General features: G+C 42.2%; 1 non-coding gene across 1 annotated transcript; it reads right to left on the bottom strand.

Annotated features, from left to right (window-relative positions):
* Positions 1 to 6,126: 6,126 nt before the first annotated feature.
* On the bottom strand, positions 6,127 to 6,198 carry trnaw-cca. The gene has a single exon. It is a non-coding gene; the product is annotated as a tRNA-Trp (tRNA).
* Between the last annotated feature and the right edge of the window lie 10,556 nt (positions 6,199 to 16,754).

Genomic DNA, 16,754 nt, shown 5'->3' on the forward strand with positions numbered 1-16,754 from the left:
GATTATTAAGATTATTAAAAGAGATGATATGCAACAACTTGCCACTTTTTGAAGCATATTTTAAGAAACTAGTACTGGTGGTATTATCTTGAAATTAATTTTCATGATAGGCCAATATGCTCATATGGTGAAGTATAGATAAACACACCTGTCGTTCCAACTAGCCACCTAGACAATGCACTATACTGTTCTGTGGGCAGGGTCGGACTTCCCCCTGAAAAAATAGTGCAGATCCTGATCTGTTGCAAAAGGTCCCTGCTTTCAGATTCCTGGGTACGGACACCACAGAACATCTCTTTTGGTCCACCAACTCCACATTAGTAGTCAAAAAGGCACAGCAGTGACTCAACTTCCTGAGCATCTTCAGAAAACCAACCTGAATGAGATTCTGCTGATGTCCTTCTATAGCTGCTTTCTCAGGAGTGTGCGGACGCACTGCATCTCTACATGGTGTGGCAGCTGCTCAGCAGCAGACAAGAGAACCCTTCGGAGGGTCGTCAACATCACCCAGAAAATCATCAGCTGCTCACTGCCCTCTTTGGAGCACTTGTTCAGCTCTTGCTGCCTCAGTAGAGAAGCAAACATACTGAGGGACATCTTGGACATCGGGCAGACGCTTCAGGTCCAGGCCAGACAGACTAAAGAACAAGAGCCATATGAGAACTGAACCTGTGTGACTATCTGCACTACAATACTTACAGTTAGTTATACACGCTGATTTTTACATTCTAACTGTGTGTGGACATGCCCACTTCATGCATCTAGATCAGCATTTATGGGTGCCTAAATGTAAAGGTTCATGAAGTGAGTTTTGTGCACTAGTGACATTTAAGTGTTGTGGAGACGTCTGCCCACTTTTTGTGAATCACATGGGAATGTTATTAGCTAGGTTAAGGCAATAACTTTGTTGGTGTGGTAATGAGCCACACTAGTTCTGATAAATACATTGTGAGTGTGGCTTTCCATTCTTGATTGGTCATGTGTGTGTGTGTGTTCGCGCTACATTGAACTTACAAGCTGGGGCACACTCGCACTCCGTGAGGGGGAAGCTGGGGCACACTCGCACTCCATGAGGGGGAGAGAAAGGAAGAAGGGGGGAAGAAGAAAAGAGAGGAAAAAAGAGAGAAAAAAGGGAAAAGGAGAGAAAAAAAGAAGGAAGGGATTTTGTATGGCCTAATCCTCCATGACTAAAGTTTTTTTAATGTTGATGTACATCATAAATTATTTTTAAAACATTAAACTTGTTTTTATATGCATTACTATGAGAGCAGATGTTTCAGGTTCGAGTCCCACCGTTGGCAGAAATTAAGGTTTGCATTATTTCATGCAAAGCTCATTTTCATTATTGGGAATCACAATTTGTTTGCATATTACCTTTTATTAACCTTATATTAGTGAGATATGGATAATTCTACATTGAATATTTCAATACATATATGCATTTATGAGAGAAGAGTTGACCCCAAAGTTCCCGGTTCGAGTCCCACCGTTAGCAGAAATTTAGCTGTGCATTATTTACTGCAAAGTTCAATTTTATTACTGGAAATCACAATTTGTTTGCATATTACTTTAAATTTACCTTATATTAGTGAGAATATTTCAATGCAAGTTCATGTACAGTTATGTGTGAGGTACTTTAATTGTTTCACAAAATATTTGTGTTCCAGTTAATACATCCTTCTATTCACAAAGGAACAATGTATACATCTTTGTTGTAAACAAACTTTTATTTGCAATAACAAATTCAACAACAACATCTATAGCATAATATATATATACAATATAATAATATATATCAGAAAACATATACAGAAAGTGTGAAACTGGGAGGGAAAGGGGTTGAGGGGCACTAAGCCAGTGTCCATGCCTCTGGGAGGGGGGGGGACAATTTATTCATTTATTTTTCCTGCATTTCATCCTCCAACCACTGCTCCTTGGGAACAGCCTCTACAGAGGGGCAGTATATAATGCCCTTGTACTGGCTGTGTCCAATCTCCGCTGTCCTGAACTGCCCGCATTTCTTGCACGTGTTGCGCAGAACACTGCAGGTCCGTTTTCGGACTGGAGCAGGAGTGGCAGAGGAGAAGCTGGCACCCAGAGCCTGTGGAGCAGCACCCAGCACAGGCCCCTGTGAGGTCACTGGACCCAGCATGAACAGCTGAGGGCCCGAGGGTGGAGCAGGGAAGAGTTCTCGCTGGGGGCACGAGTTCACAGCCGCCGGTGCGACGGCGGACGATACCTTCCTCTTCACCTGTGCCTGGCCCACGGTGCTGCCAGCCCGGGGGTACTGGTGAACTGGGCCTGGTGGCGGGGGGGGGGCGGGGGGGGGAGATGGTGGGCACATATTAGCAGGGAGGAGAGGGTCAGTCGCCACAGACAAGTGGCTGGGCAGGTCCAGCCCTTGCACCACCACGTTGCCCTGCCTCTACACCCTCTTGTTGTGCCACTGTAACAGGGTGGGTGGTGTGGCTCACGTCTACCAGCTGCAGGGTGGTCTGCTGCATAACAGCCCCATTGTCTAGAATGCGCCGCCTGATCCTCCTGTAGTCATTCAGGATGAGATCCCATCTGGACAGAGAGAGAGAACACAGCAGCCTGTGAGAAAAGACAAAAACATGAGTGTGAATATGTATGACAGGGCACAGAGGGAAAGTAGTAAGACAATAAATGTTCCTGACCTGCTGGTTGGTGAGGGCCAGAGAGAGCTGGTGCCTCAGCTCCACCAGATACTCTGCCATGCTGTCAACTCGGTCCATGCCTGGCACCCCAGAGTCATCCACAGCCTGAGAAAGAAAAAAAAACATAAAAACTGATGAGTGACACATTTTGTAAACAGATGTGGGACAAAATGCAGATACAGTAATTTTACTTCTTTACACACAATTATGAATTAACATAACCATGAAGGTGTGGTAGAGCATCGGTGGTGGTGCCGCCGACAGCCCGCCTCCTCATGAAGTGCCAGGTGTACCTGGTCTGCAGCTTACTCGCCCCCTCACTCACGCAGCGGCCACAGTCCACGTGTAGCAGGACTGGGGGTGGAACAGCTGCTTGGTGGTACCGCTCCATCACTCCGTCCAGTCCCAGCCCCTCCTGCACTGTCACGACACTGGTCAGGATCTAACCAACCTCGTTGCCAATGGAGGTCACCCAAAGAGCTGTCCCCCTGCCACGGCCAGTCAGCTCCTTTGTGATCTGAAATTTGATAACAGTGATGTTTAATATTACGCACTTTTTTTTCCTACAGCAGTAAGTGTATGTAGAATAAATACACAGCACACATTTATAATAACTGCTAATAATTTAAATCAATGTTTTTAGCTAACTAACTAGAACCATATAACAGGTACAATAAGCAAATAGGTACAGTAGTCAATAAGTAAACACTGAATGTGAGCATGCTTTGAACAATACACTGAGACACTGCAGCACATAAACATACACTCCTGTACCGTTATCGTTATCAATAGCAATCATATTATGCATGATCAGTTACAGTAGTTGTATGATATACAAGAAACGACGCTTAACACCGCTGGTGTACAGTACATGTACAGTAGTCAACAAGTAAACACTGAATGTGAGCATGCTTTGAACAATACACTGAGACACTGCAGCACATAAACATACACTCCTGTACCGTTATCGTTATCAATAGCAATCATATTATGCATGATCAGTTACAGTAGTTGTATGATATACGAGAAACGACGCTTAACACCGCTGGTCAGGCGTCATATACAGATAGCAAGCTAACTAGGTGGTTAGCTAACTGATACAAGCTTTCAACAACTACTTTAATCACTGCCAATACTCTGCCGTTTGGCTGTTTCAGCTCAGAGTAACATTATAGTAGTTACACATGGCTGTTTCCATTCATAGCAATGTTGTAGTCAGTGGCAGTGGAACAGCCTTCGGGTGGTAAATGGGCATAATTTGCTTCATTGTCCACACCTGAGAAGGTTACCGTTGTCCTTCAGAAGGGGGCCTTGCATTCTCACCATGCTTTTGATTCTGGTACACACTGTGTTTTTTGTGTGCTTTGCATTTACTATTTATTTCTTTTATTGAAATAAACCCCTATTTTTGTATACTCTGTGGTCTGACTCAAATGTATGTTGCAGCTCACGAGCCGGGTTGTAACAGCACCTTTTGTATATTCCACACTGCACTACTTACACAGGGCTACTACCACCCGACAAAATGTGCAGTATTCTCAAGTGCAATATCCTCAAGTGCAACATCTCAGCTGCTTTCTCATAGTTTCATATTGCTTTATATGTTGTTTTTATAGGTTAGACAAATCTATCTAAATACTGATGAATAGCATTTACACCAAATCTCCATTACTGTTTACACACACGGTAGGCTATAATGTTCCCAAAACTACATCTTGCACAGAATGCACACTATTTTAATGTGCATCATTACAGTGCATGAAATGCCCTGTATTGTTATTCCTATAGGCTTCTTATACTTCTTCTTCTTCTTCTTCTTACCGACTTCTGCGATTAATTCAGCTCAAACCGCTTAACGTAGAAACTTCGTTCAAACTTTGTCGCGTAGGTCTTGTAAAGGACACTTATGCTATGTATTTTTCATTTTTCTGAACTTTATACTTTTTAAGATATTAAAGAAAAACTAATACAAATTTTCCCATTGACTTACATTGGGCCATTATGAAATCATAATAGGGTCATTAAACTGGCTGGCACCTGTGCTTCACTGACACCTGCGCCAAGGTTCCAAGGCTCCTCTTCTCTCTGTCCCTCTCCGTTCAACTGTATAACTAGGAATATTAAGAGACACCTTCCATACTCTACTTTTCTTTCTCTCCATCTTTCTCGTTATCTCTCTGTCTACTTTCTCTCACACTCCATCTCTCTGCTTCACTCCATTTTTCTCTCCTTCTTTCAATATTTTCCCTCTTCACTCTCTCTTTATCTAGAGCCACTCTTGTTCACTCTTCGTTCCTTTCTTCTTTCCTTCTTCCACTCTTCTTTCCTTTCTTCACTCTTCTTTCCTTTCTTATTTCCTTCTTCCACTCTTCTTTCCTTCTTTCACTCTTCTTTCCTTTCTTCTTTCCTTCTTCCACTCTTCTTTCTTTTCTTCTTTCCTTCTTCCACTCTTCTTTCCTTCTTCCACTTTTCTTTCCTTCTTCCTATCTTCTTTCCTTTTTCCACTCTTCTTTCCTTCTTTCACTCTTCTTTCTATTCTTTTTCCTTTCTTAACTTTTGCATTTCATGCACTGGTATTTCCTTCAGGAAATGCATTTTCTAGTTTATTGTGCTCTTTATATCTCTTCATAATTACAGTGCATGAAATGCCCTGTATTGTTATTCCTAGGCTTCTTATACTTCTTCTTCTTCTTACCGACTTCTGCGATTAATTCAGCTCGAACCGCTTAACGTAGAAATTTCGTTCAAACTTTGTCGCGTAGGTCTTGTAAACGACACTTATGCTATGTATTTTTCATTTTTCTGAAAAACTAATACAAATTTTCCCATTGACTTATTGGGCCATTATGACATCATAATAGGGTCATTAAACTGGCGTGCACCTGTGCTTCACTGACACCTGCGCCAAGGTTCCAAGGCTTCTCTTCTCTCTGTCCCTCTCCATTCAACTGTTATATATTAAGAGACACCTTCCATACTCTACTTTTTTTTCTCTCCATCTTTCTCTTTATCTCTTCTTTCCTTTCTTCTTTCCTTCTTTCACTCTTCTTTCCTTTCTTTTTTCCTTCTTCCACTCTTCTTTCCTTCTTCCACTCTTCTTTCCTTTCTTCACTCTTCTTTCTTTTCTTCTTTCCTTCTTCCACTCTGCTTTCCTTTCTTCACTCTTCTTTCCTTCTTCCACTCTTATTTCCTTCTTCCTCTCTTCTTTCCTTCTTTTACTCTTCTTTCTTTTCTTCTTCCTTTCTTAACTTTTGCATTTCATGCACTGGTAATGCATTTTCTAGTTTATATTAACATCGATAGCACCAAAGCTTGTGTTAAAATCATGTCCTATTGGCCTTAGGATATATGAGTGGACGACAAACGACAAGCCTGTCAGGATCTATACAAGTGACACAAAACTTCCTATAATCTCACACAAATATCCAAACTAAAAAGTCCCACAGGATGACCCCGACGTGATTTGAACACGCAACCTTCTGATCTGGAGTCAGACGCGCTACCGTTGCGCCACGAGGTCCACTAGCGGTAGGACTAACCATTCACAGAGAAGAACAATATTAATGTCCGATGTCAAAAGCAGACCAATATGAACGTTTCGAAATTATTCAGTTGACGAAATGCTCTACTGACCCACCACGTTTTTGAAAGTGATAAGACAAATGAAGCAGGGAAACATTATAAGCATTCTTTAAAGTAGGGTGACCAGATTTGAATTTGTGAAAAAGAGAAAAGAGGACACTTCAGCGGCGAACACACACACATCATCAGGCGTATATGTATATGTATATGCATCATATATATATGATCGTTAAACTTTCCAATGTTGTTATTATGTATAATCCATTGTATGCTTGTGTAAGAGACACAAGTGTAATGCTGAAAGAATGTGTTGTGTGAAACGCTCTTGCTGCAATAAACACATAGGCTACTGCTTCTATGCTTCTGCACGAGATATGAGCTAAAGGCCAGTTGTGGTTGGTCTGCAAATCGATATTGCTACAACAATATTTTGCAAGCACAGACGATTGCAGAAGGGACACCACTCTGCGCAGAATGTACAGAATATGAAGATGCCCAGCTTATGTGAGCACTTGTATAAAAGCTGGCTGCGCCCAGCTGCACTTTGGAGTCATGTGCATGATCTTGTTCGTGTCATCTCATCCCTTTTGCAAAAGATAAAGCAACAACAAATTCTGATCGCTGGTCTCTGTCTCATTAATATTAACGTCTTAATATTAATTTATCTAACAATATATATTACCAACAATGTGTTGGTGTTACGGCCGGCTCGTGACCGCAACATAACAACGGAGGCAGACAACGAAAAGGTTTCCTACAAAGGCACGCGTTTATTCAGTTCACTACAATCTCCATACAAAGGGAACGTGTCTAGGGGTTTAGACGTCGATATCCTGAGCCAGAGAGTCAGGTGTCCATTGATCCTTTTATTTATGGGGCGCCGTTTGTAAAATGTCGCACGTTCTAAAATCCTGCTCAGTTTTGGTACATTTAGCACTATATGGGGAAAAAAGCACAACAATATTCAAATGTCACTTTTTCAAACATTTAGAGAGATATTCATGTAAGGATAATGTTTGGCAGTAACACAAAGTTGTTGAATAATATAAATGTTTCATCTAAATGTAAATGTTAAATATAAATGTTAAATGTAAACGTTAAATATAAACGTAAATGTTCAATGTTATATATAAATATTAAATATAAGTGTTAAATGTAAATGTTAAATGTAAATGCTAAATGTAAATGTTAAATGTAAATGTAAATGTTCAGTCTACATGTCAGATTTGAAGACTGAACCTTACAATATTTACGGTAATTGGCTTTCATAGTTTCACGTCACGTCAGAATTACCAGCTTGCGGGCAAGAAATACACTCCACAGTTGTCTACCACTGGAATTTATACAGGAACTGACAATCTTTCATTCAAGATTATTTAATATCTCCGCTTTAAAATTGTCTGACATAGGTAGTAAAATGCCAGACAGTTGTTGCTCGGTTGGCTGTTCAAATCGGCGAGGAGACAAGCCCGGTTGTGGCCAGCTGATTGTAGACGTCTTCTGGGTCAACTTTTCTCAGACGCGCAGTAAAGAAGCCTTATTTTTGGAGCTTGCAATAAAAGCAGTAACCCTGTTTTGGTCGCCTCATTTATCAGAATAACTACCTAAAACGGGAATAGATCAAGAAATAAAGTCAAGAAACAAAGCATCAACACGATTAAAATTGGATTACCCGGTTTCTGCTCTGAGATTGCGACAAGTACCTAAGCAAGTAGGCTAGGCTACTGTATTTTGTCATCCAACTGGTAATACTACAATGCCAGTAGAAAATACTTGGGAAGATAATTTCAGTTGTCATTCGCCAGACCAGGTGGTTGTACTTGTGTTAACCAGGAAATTGTGTCAAATGATAAAGAACAGTGTTGGGTAGGCTAAAGGCTGCTAGCTAACAGCATGTAGCTCGCTATTAAATGGCAATCATCTTTGCTCTGATAATGAAGATGTTTATTAGTTTTCACCTTCCAGACGACATCGTTATGAACCCACCCCCTTCTGAAAATTAAATTACTATCTGTGCTTTTGGTAGGCTTTCAGTTTTTGAGGTGTGTAGGGGGACGGATTTTCTATTAGATAGATGTAAATATCTCCAAACTGGAGCTCAGGCAGGGACTTCGACGACGTTATAGAAATAAAAATATCAGCGGGTGCAGTAAAGGGATCACAGGTTCCCAAAATGTAATTTTCTTCTAGATATCTCTGTCTGGCTATTGTGGTATGATCTGTGTTTGATGGCGGTCGTAATTGAGTAGGCTGCACTGCTGGTCGACATCTTCGCCTTTGCCCGCAAGGTATCCCTTGTAGTGTTATGACTGAAAGCTATGAATTACCGTCAAATATTGTAATGTTCTGTCGTCAAGTCTGACATGTAGACTGAACATTTACATTTAACATTTACAATTAGCATTTGATATTTGTATTTACATTTAACACTTATATTTAACATTTATATAAAACATCGAACATTTACGTTTATATTTAACATTTACATTTACATTTAACCTTTAACATTTACATTTAGATGAAAGATTTATATTATTTAACAACTTTGTGTTACTGCCAAAAATTATCCTTGGAAAAGTTATTGCATGAATTTACATGAATTTCTCTCTAAATGCTTGAAAAAGTGACATTTGAATATTGTCGTGCTTCCATATGATAATGCTAAATGTACCAAAACTGAGCAGGATTTTTGAACGTGCAACATTTTACAAACGGCGCCCCATATTTATTCCCTACACCTCGTCAGGTGTGGGTAATTGTTAGGGATTTATTTCACCCTTTGTACCAGGACTGTATTAACCTCAGAATTAAGACTCACACAACCAAGAATATAATAAATAACAAACTTTTACTCTGGCAAAGAGGAGTGAATGGCGTCAGACCGCTTCTTCAACCTACACTCCTTCAAAAGGAATGCAGTGCTTTCAGAACGCTGTTCAACCCATCACTGCCCCTTGAGTAAATTGCCTGACCATTTATTCAGAAAATCTCACAGAACAAATACATGACACACCCATGGTTGTGTCCTCTCGTGCCTGGTTACCCAGAGATAAGAATGTTTACCTAAGACCCTCAAAAACCCTGACTCTACAAAAATAAATCAGTCTTAACCTAAACATTTCATGACACCTCTAAATTCCAAGCTTCTCTTCCCACAGTTTTAAACTTCCTTTCACAGAACAATGGAAAGAGCTTAGTCCTCCATTTAACTAACTAACTAATATCAAACTAAAACACATCATGATAATAATTAAAAAGAAACATTTCTTTCACAGTAATCAGTCATCCCAAACGTCCTACAGGCCATGCATGGCCATTGCATCGTCTGTAGAGGCGCAGTGGGTCGTAACACCTCCCTTCCAAGAAGGTTTCCCTAGGAAACCTAAAAACACACAAAAAAACGACCCTCTGTGACCCTGTGCAGACTCCATTCCCCCAGCATCCAGGGCCCTAGGAAATGTTAGGAACAAAGAGCATACAGGTCAAAAGGCAAAAATGATTCAAGCTCGTGAGAGCATCAGAAATAATGTAATCAACTCCTCAAATATATTTAATGTGTAAAGGATACAGCTGGAGTATAATACTCCAGCGCATTATTTGTTGATTTGAGTTACACATGCGGTCGATGAACACTAGAGGACTTTAATCCGTGTAGACCGTAACAAAAACAGAGGCAGAATCCAAATAAACCTCAATATACTGTTCTGCCATGACAAGGGGTAGTGCCTCCTCCACAGTGGAATAATCTATAGCCAGATGTTCAACACCATCTGAGCCCAACTGTGGAAGTACCACACCAACACAATTACTGGCATCAACAGCCAAATGAAAAGAATCTGTAACTTGGAAAAACTTTCAAGGTCTATTTTAAGCTTTCCCTCATCCAAATCTTGGGCTTTAGGCTCAACATTCAGTTGCTCTATCTGCCCCTTAGAATCTTCCTGTGCATGTTCCCACTGTTGCTCCAGAGAAGATATGATGTCTGCTTTTTCTTTCAGTATCCTATCCTTATGCTCCAGCTGTTCCCTAAGCTGCTTTGATAGGAACTGAAGGTCATCTTCCCGTTTGCTAGCCTCCCCCAGAAGCTTGTTTCGCTCATCTTTAGATGACTTGAGTTCTCGCTCATAACGTCGTTCTTTCTCAAGAACTTCTTGTTTGAGACTGTTCAGTTGCAATTGGGCTTGACCGTTTTGTTTGAACGTAGCTTGGAGTTCTCCTGACGGCTCTTTCAGGTTAAGCTTCTGATTTTTAGTCTTTTCAGACTTATCCTCTTTAGCTTTTTCGAATCCAACAGAATTACGTTTCTTCTTCTTCTTCTTAAGTGCATGGCACTCAGAGATTTTGTGCCCTGACTTTTTACAGTAAAAGCACTTTATACCGTAGTTTAAATCAGCCAAATTCCTATGACCCCTAGGGTTAGGCCTCGTCACTCTGCCCTTGACTGGAACTGTTGTGCTTCAGGCACCAAATCATACCTGCGAAGTATTTCCCTCTTCACAGTATCATATGAAATAGATTGTTCAATGGGCAAAGACACATAGACATCCAGAGCCCTCCCTACCAAAACAGTTTGCAAAAGCAGCATCCAGAACTCTTTGAGCCACTCTCTCAAAGAAGGGAAAGTATCGATCTACTTCCTGTTCTGAGAATGGTGGCACCATCCTGACACTTTTGCAGATGTCAAATGTAGGGGCAATAGATGTTGAGCACTCAGTCTTTTTAGCACCTAACTCCAATTCCATTTTCCTTAATTCAAACTGGCGTTCGCGTTGACGCTGGTGGTCCTCGCGTTCCTGTTCACGCAGTCTGTCTTTGCGTTCCTGTTCGCGCCGTCTGTCTTGATGTTCGCGCAGTCTGTCTTCACGTTCGCACTCACGCTGTTTGTCTTCGCGTCTGCGTTCGCGCAGATTGTATTCGCGTTCGCATTCGGCTTGTTCCCTCTGGAACTCTAACTTTTTTATTTCTAGTTGTATCTCCAGCCGTTTTTGTTCCACATCCATCTCTTTGTCGGGCTTCACTAGTGAAGAGAGACTCCAGGACTATGTGGGTCCCCTGGTTTTGTTATTAATACACTTCTCTCAATCAAAAAGGCTTTTATCACCTTCAGTATGGCAGGCTTGCTTCTCTTTACCTGGCTACTAAGCTCTACTCCATAATGTTCGGCGACTGCTACCAGCTGCTCTTTTGTACACGTCTCTAACCGCTCCTCAGAGGGCTCACTAATAATGAGCCCTCTGAGCCCACTGAAGCCATAGTGCTAGTGCAGAGAAAACCAATACAATACAAATTAACTAACACAGGAGTCTTAGCACCAACTACACACAGATATGTAAACCACTGTCTACACCTTATACCATCTGGCCTAGAACACAGTTCAAGAAGAGGAAAAAGTGGAAAATAACTACCCCTCTAACTAACAGAGACTATAACCCACCAGCGGCAATGCAAAACTATAGGCAATCTAGGTTTCCCCAAAACTTGCCACAATCCATTTAAATCAAAATGGCTTGCCACAATAGCCCAATCTCACAGCGCTACTGGATAAGTATCGGGCTTCACTCTCCAGCCTCTATACTTATAATGTGCACCAAGCACAGTTAAGCTCATCCAACTCGTATCACTAAACAGCGGTAACTAATACCACTCTACCGCTAACTGAATAAGGCGTCTTCATTATTAATTACCAACAAACGCTCTCCCAAGGGAAAAAAAACAACAAACCTTGTGAGTTTCACTAACTGTGCGTCACCGGCAAACAATCCCGTTTCTTTGGGCGTTGAGCTACTCCCCTCCTAGTTGAATATAAACTAACTTCGCCTCGCTAGTCTTCTACGGCTTACCAGGCTCGAGGCAAACTTTAAACGCTGAACTCGCGGGAATGCAGCAGACCATAGACGCAGTCAAACTTCCAAACCCCGAAGCGTACCCTCACCCGGAATTACCGCAAAAAATAACAAACGAAAATAACAAATAACACAAAAAACAGTACTCCGAAGGAAGCGTCGCACCGACACAGCTGGAGAACTCTTAACTACAGGAGTTTGCGCTGTTTAACTCAGCGACACACAGTTAGAATACTCTCACCTACAATCCTGCCTCCGAACACAACACTATCCCGGGCGAGCCCCCAAGTATTATGTTACGGCCGGCTCGTGACCGCAACATAACAACGGAGGCAGACAACGAAAAGGTTTACTACAAAAGCACGCGTTTCTTCAGTTCACTACATTCTCCATACAAAGGCAACGTGTCTAGGGGTTTAGACGTCGATATCCTGAGCCAGAGAGTCAGGTGTCCATTGATCCTTTTATTCCCTACACCTCGTCAGGTGTGGGTAATCAGTCATCAGTCGTCCCAAACGTCCTACAGGCCATGCATGGCCATTGCATCGTCTGTAGAGGCGCAGTGAGTCGTAACAGTTGGATTTTACGGTCGAATTAGTTACTTTGGCTATTGTATTGGGAAAGTTGACAGGTCAAACATAAAGCAATCAGAAACATGGATAGCACTCTGACACACTAACGTAAACAGACGGCCAACGTGCTGAAAGGTTCTTTAAAAACACTGATGAAAGGCACGATTTGTTGCGGCGGCACACACAGCAGCTTTAACCACATCTGAAAAACACATACACAATCAAACAGGCACTCGGCGGAGAGCTGACTCCGAAATTATAACAACCTGTTAAATAGGGCCACGGCAGCTGGAATGATAGCAGCTGTGCAGGAGACGTTGTTGCTATATCCCTGTTGTAGTGGTCATCAGCTCGTAGGCGATGATTAGCTATATGACAAGGCAAAAAGTCTGTCTGACCACTACAGGGACATAGCAATAACGTTTCTTGCACAACTCCTATCATTCAGGGCCTGTTTTAGAGCAGATTGCTCAGCAGGCCTCAGTCTCCCAATTTGCCAAGATGCTGAATGTGGATTATCACTCCGTAACATCCACCTTCGGTAAGGTGTGCACTGCCCTGCTATTGTTTCTGACATCTGTGACAGTGATCCTTTCCAAAATTGAAACTCATTAAGACCTACTTGAGGGGCCGCATGGAGCAGGAGAGGCTGAATGGGCTGGCTATCCTGCCCATTGAAAAAGCATGTCATGCATCACCACCTTTATGTTTGAAATGCATCGTTCGGCTTGCTTTCAATGTGTGCTTTGCTTCTTGACGTTCAGATTTTGGGTCTAAATGAGCTATATCGTATCGTCTCGTCACATGATCAAATAGAGACTTGACATTGGACAACAAAATATATATATATTACCCAGCAATCATTGCATATCTGTATATGACAACAACACCAACGAAAATAAGAAATTATTCATTTAATTGAATAGTTTATGTTGGATAAGTATATAATTGTGTTATAGATTGCTACTGACTATTTCCCTTCCACAAAATAATACAAACCATGACAGAGATAGGTTTGCCATTTCAAGGGTATATATAGCATAACGTACTCTTTACGCTATGATGTAATTTTGGAATCCCTGCCGGACGCATTTTATAGGTCTCAAAAAGAGGACATGTCCGGGCAAAAGAGGACGTCTGGTCACCCTATTTAAAGGTACATGTGTCACAGGTTCAGTTTTAGTTCTTATCTTTATCCGGTGCACTGTACTATTCACCGTTAGCTTATCAATATCCTTTGGCTGTGAAGCACCCCTTCCCAACATACAGACACGGATGCAGAAGTAGAGAAACAATAATCTTTATTTTATACATTAGCTAATAAATATGTAGAAAAGGTGAAACGAGTAAAAGAGTCCAATTCATTGGCTTAAGCAGTCCACTCTCCTCCTACGTATGGCTGGCAGGCGTGCCGGTCCCTCACTGTCGCAGCTGGGCTTCACTAGGAAGTACACATACACGCGCACGCACGCACGCACGCACACACACACCGTCAGGTAGGCAGCCACTTGTAGATTGCCTATAGGCCTACCGTGAATGTGGAGGCTCAATAACAAAGACAACCAACACACAGTCATTAGCAGCAGTGCCGCCGCTCCCATAACGCACACTACGCGCTGTGCGTAGGGCACCAACTCCTGTGGGGGCACCAAAAAATAGGCAACTGAAAAATCATCATAGTTATAATAATTATAATGCCGATATTATTTCAGTATAGAAATATTAGGGACCTTTTAGGCATGTATATCACAAAACAGGCAGAACAAGAGATATATTTAATTGCTTAAAAAAAAGTTACGCTGGTGCCCCCCCCCCCCCCACACACTCAACTTCCCAAGCTTGCCGTGGGTGCCCTTTCCCATCTCAGTGGCCTGACAAACTTTGACAGTAGGCTAGGTCAGCTTTTCGAAAATGGCCTCAAAAAGACAACAGGAGTCAGGGGCAGACAAAAGAAAGATAAATAAACTGCGAGATGATGCCCGTGCATCACTTTCAGGTAAGTCCATGTGTAATCATTGTTAAATAAGGGAAATGTGCTGCTAATTTAATGGTTAGCCTATGCATACACCTCGAACTAGCTGACGTTATTGCTAATGTTAGCACACTCAAATATGTTATATGTTAGGTGCAAGTAGGGTTGCCAACCGTCCCGAATTGTCCGGGACATCCCGAAATATTATGGGTGATTTTGATTTGTCCCGTCAGGGACAGCTCCAGTCCCGTATTCCAATCACAGCCTTTTTTATTTGTATCCGTGAAAAGAGAAAAATATAACAGTTAAGTGTAATCTGTGCCCTGGAGACAAGCGCCTCTCAACTGCACTTGACTCCACAAGCATTTGTTACGCCAACACGAACAGGTGAAACTTGTAGCGAGAGATCATCATGCCTCGACTGAAGGACAGACTGCCCCAACTCAAATAGAGTATCTTAAATCAAATTAAATTGGAAGCTTGCACATTGACTACTGGTTGTTTTCATATCAGCATTCTTTACACATAATGAACTGGTGTTAATATGTGTGAATATGAATTCGTTCATACGAAGTGTCACAGGCACCCATTATAATTGTAGAAGTTAAATCGAGGAGACTATAACATTAGCTAGATAACTAGCTATCATTTCATGCAAACGGAAATCTTCCATTTAAATCGTTTGTTATTAAAAGTTTCCTTAGCTAGCTAACCATAGCCTTAGCTAGATAACCATAGCAACCAGGAATTACAACTTTAGCTGCAAAGTTATGGATCTGGCAAGAGGTAAATAGCGCCCCCCCCCCCCCCCCCCTTGACACATCTAAAACAATGTTAAAACTATGGCCAGGCAGTGAACTGCAACCAGTCTGAGTTACATAGGACGTTGAGACAGAGGCCCTGTTCGAAATGGGTTAAAATGCTGATTAACGAATGACGTTCTGACTCTGATTGGAGCGCGGGCCCCAAATTGGGCAGCCTCGGTCTAATGCTATTTCAAGAAAACAACATGAAATTTGAGAGAAACTTGTAATAATTGTCATGACTATTACTATGAACAACACATCCAAGCAAGTACAGTAGTGGTTTGCCAAAATTACACTGAAATTAATAATAGGTTTATGGTATGGCTAATGAAACCTTGCGATTTTCATTATTGTTGGTCAGCTGTTGGCGCGCGCGCACACCTGGAAGAAAGTGTCCCTCACTTGGGGTTGAGGAAGTTGTATATAAAATGTTTATAACGTTTTAATAAAATGTTAAACGGGCAGAAACAAACTTTTTTTCTCGGGGGGGGGGGGGGGGCATCATAAAGGACTTATGCTTAGGGCACCAAAATGGCTAGCAGCGGCACTGATTAGCAGGCTACTGCCCTTCTACGCTAGCGGCGCTATACACTGCTCACCACTCGTAGAATATGCACAGTCTTGCTTAATCTAAACTAACAGGGCAAGGAAGGGCCACTTAGCTCGTTGAGGGAGGAAAGCTCCACACTTCTCTCCTCCCTGGCAGCTGCGCAGAAGGAGGTGTATGTCCACACTGGTTACGGCTCCACTGTAGTCGCGGCTGGTTTATGTTGTCCTGAGTCAGCCTTCCGTCAGCTGATTAACGAGGGATCCCCACGAGACGTCACGTCTCCACTCTCGCTTTCCCCAAGACGGTGTTCCTCGGCCCTCTGCTTCCAAACTCTCATCTGCAACTCGCGGCACTCCGCCGAGATCCTGTAACAAATAACAGCAAAGCCAGGGCGGGGGAACCTTTCACACTCTCTCCTCTCTCCCCATTTATGAGGCTCCTGCTCGCTATGGCTAAATAAACCAGCTGCATTGAATTGACTGATTACAGGATAATTAATGCAGGATTGGTAGACAAATTGCTGGTCTAGTGCAGCACCCCATTGCTTCCCTCACCTACAGTTCCTACCGCAACCTGCTCTTTACTCCCACGTACCCCCGTGACACATGTTGATCAGTTGTAGCCTAGCCCAATTAATTTAGCCTATGCTAATTTCGGCTAGGACGATACCAATCTATAGCAGACACGTTATAAGGGACTTGGCATGGGACGTGGACTTCTAGGATAACGTCCATGTAAACTATACTGCTGT

The sequence above is a fragment of the Clupea harengus genome, chromosome 8 (genome assembly GCF_900700415.2).
Source record: "Clupea harengus chromosome 8, Ch_v2.0.2, whole genome shotgun sequence".
Taxonomy (NCBI): Eukaryota; Metazoa; Chordata; class Actinopteri; order Clupeiformes; family Clupeidae; genus Clupea; species Clupea harengus.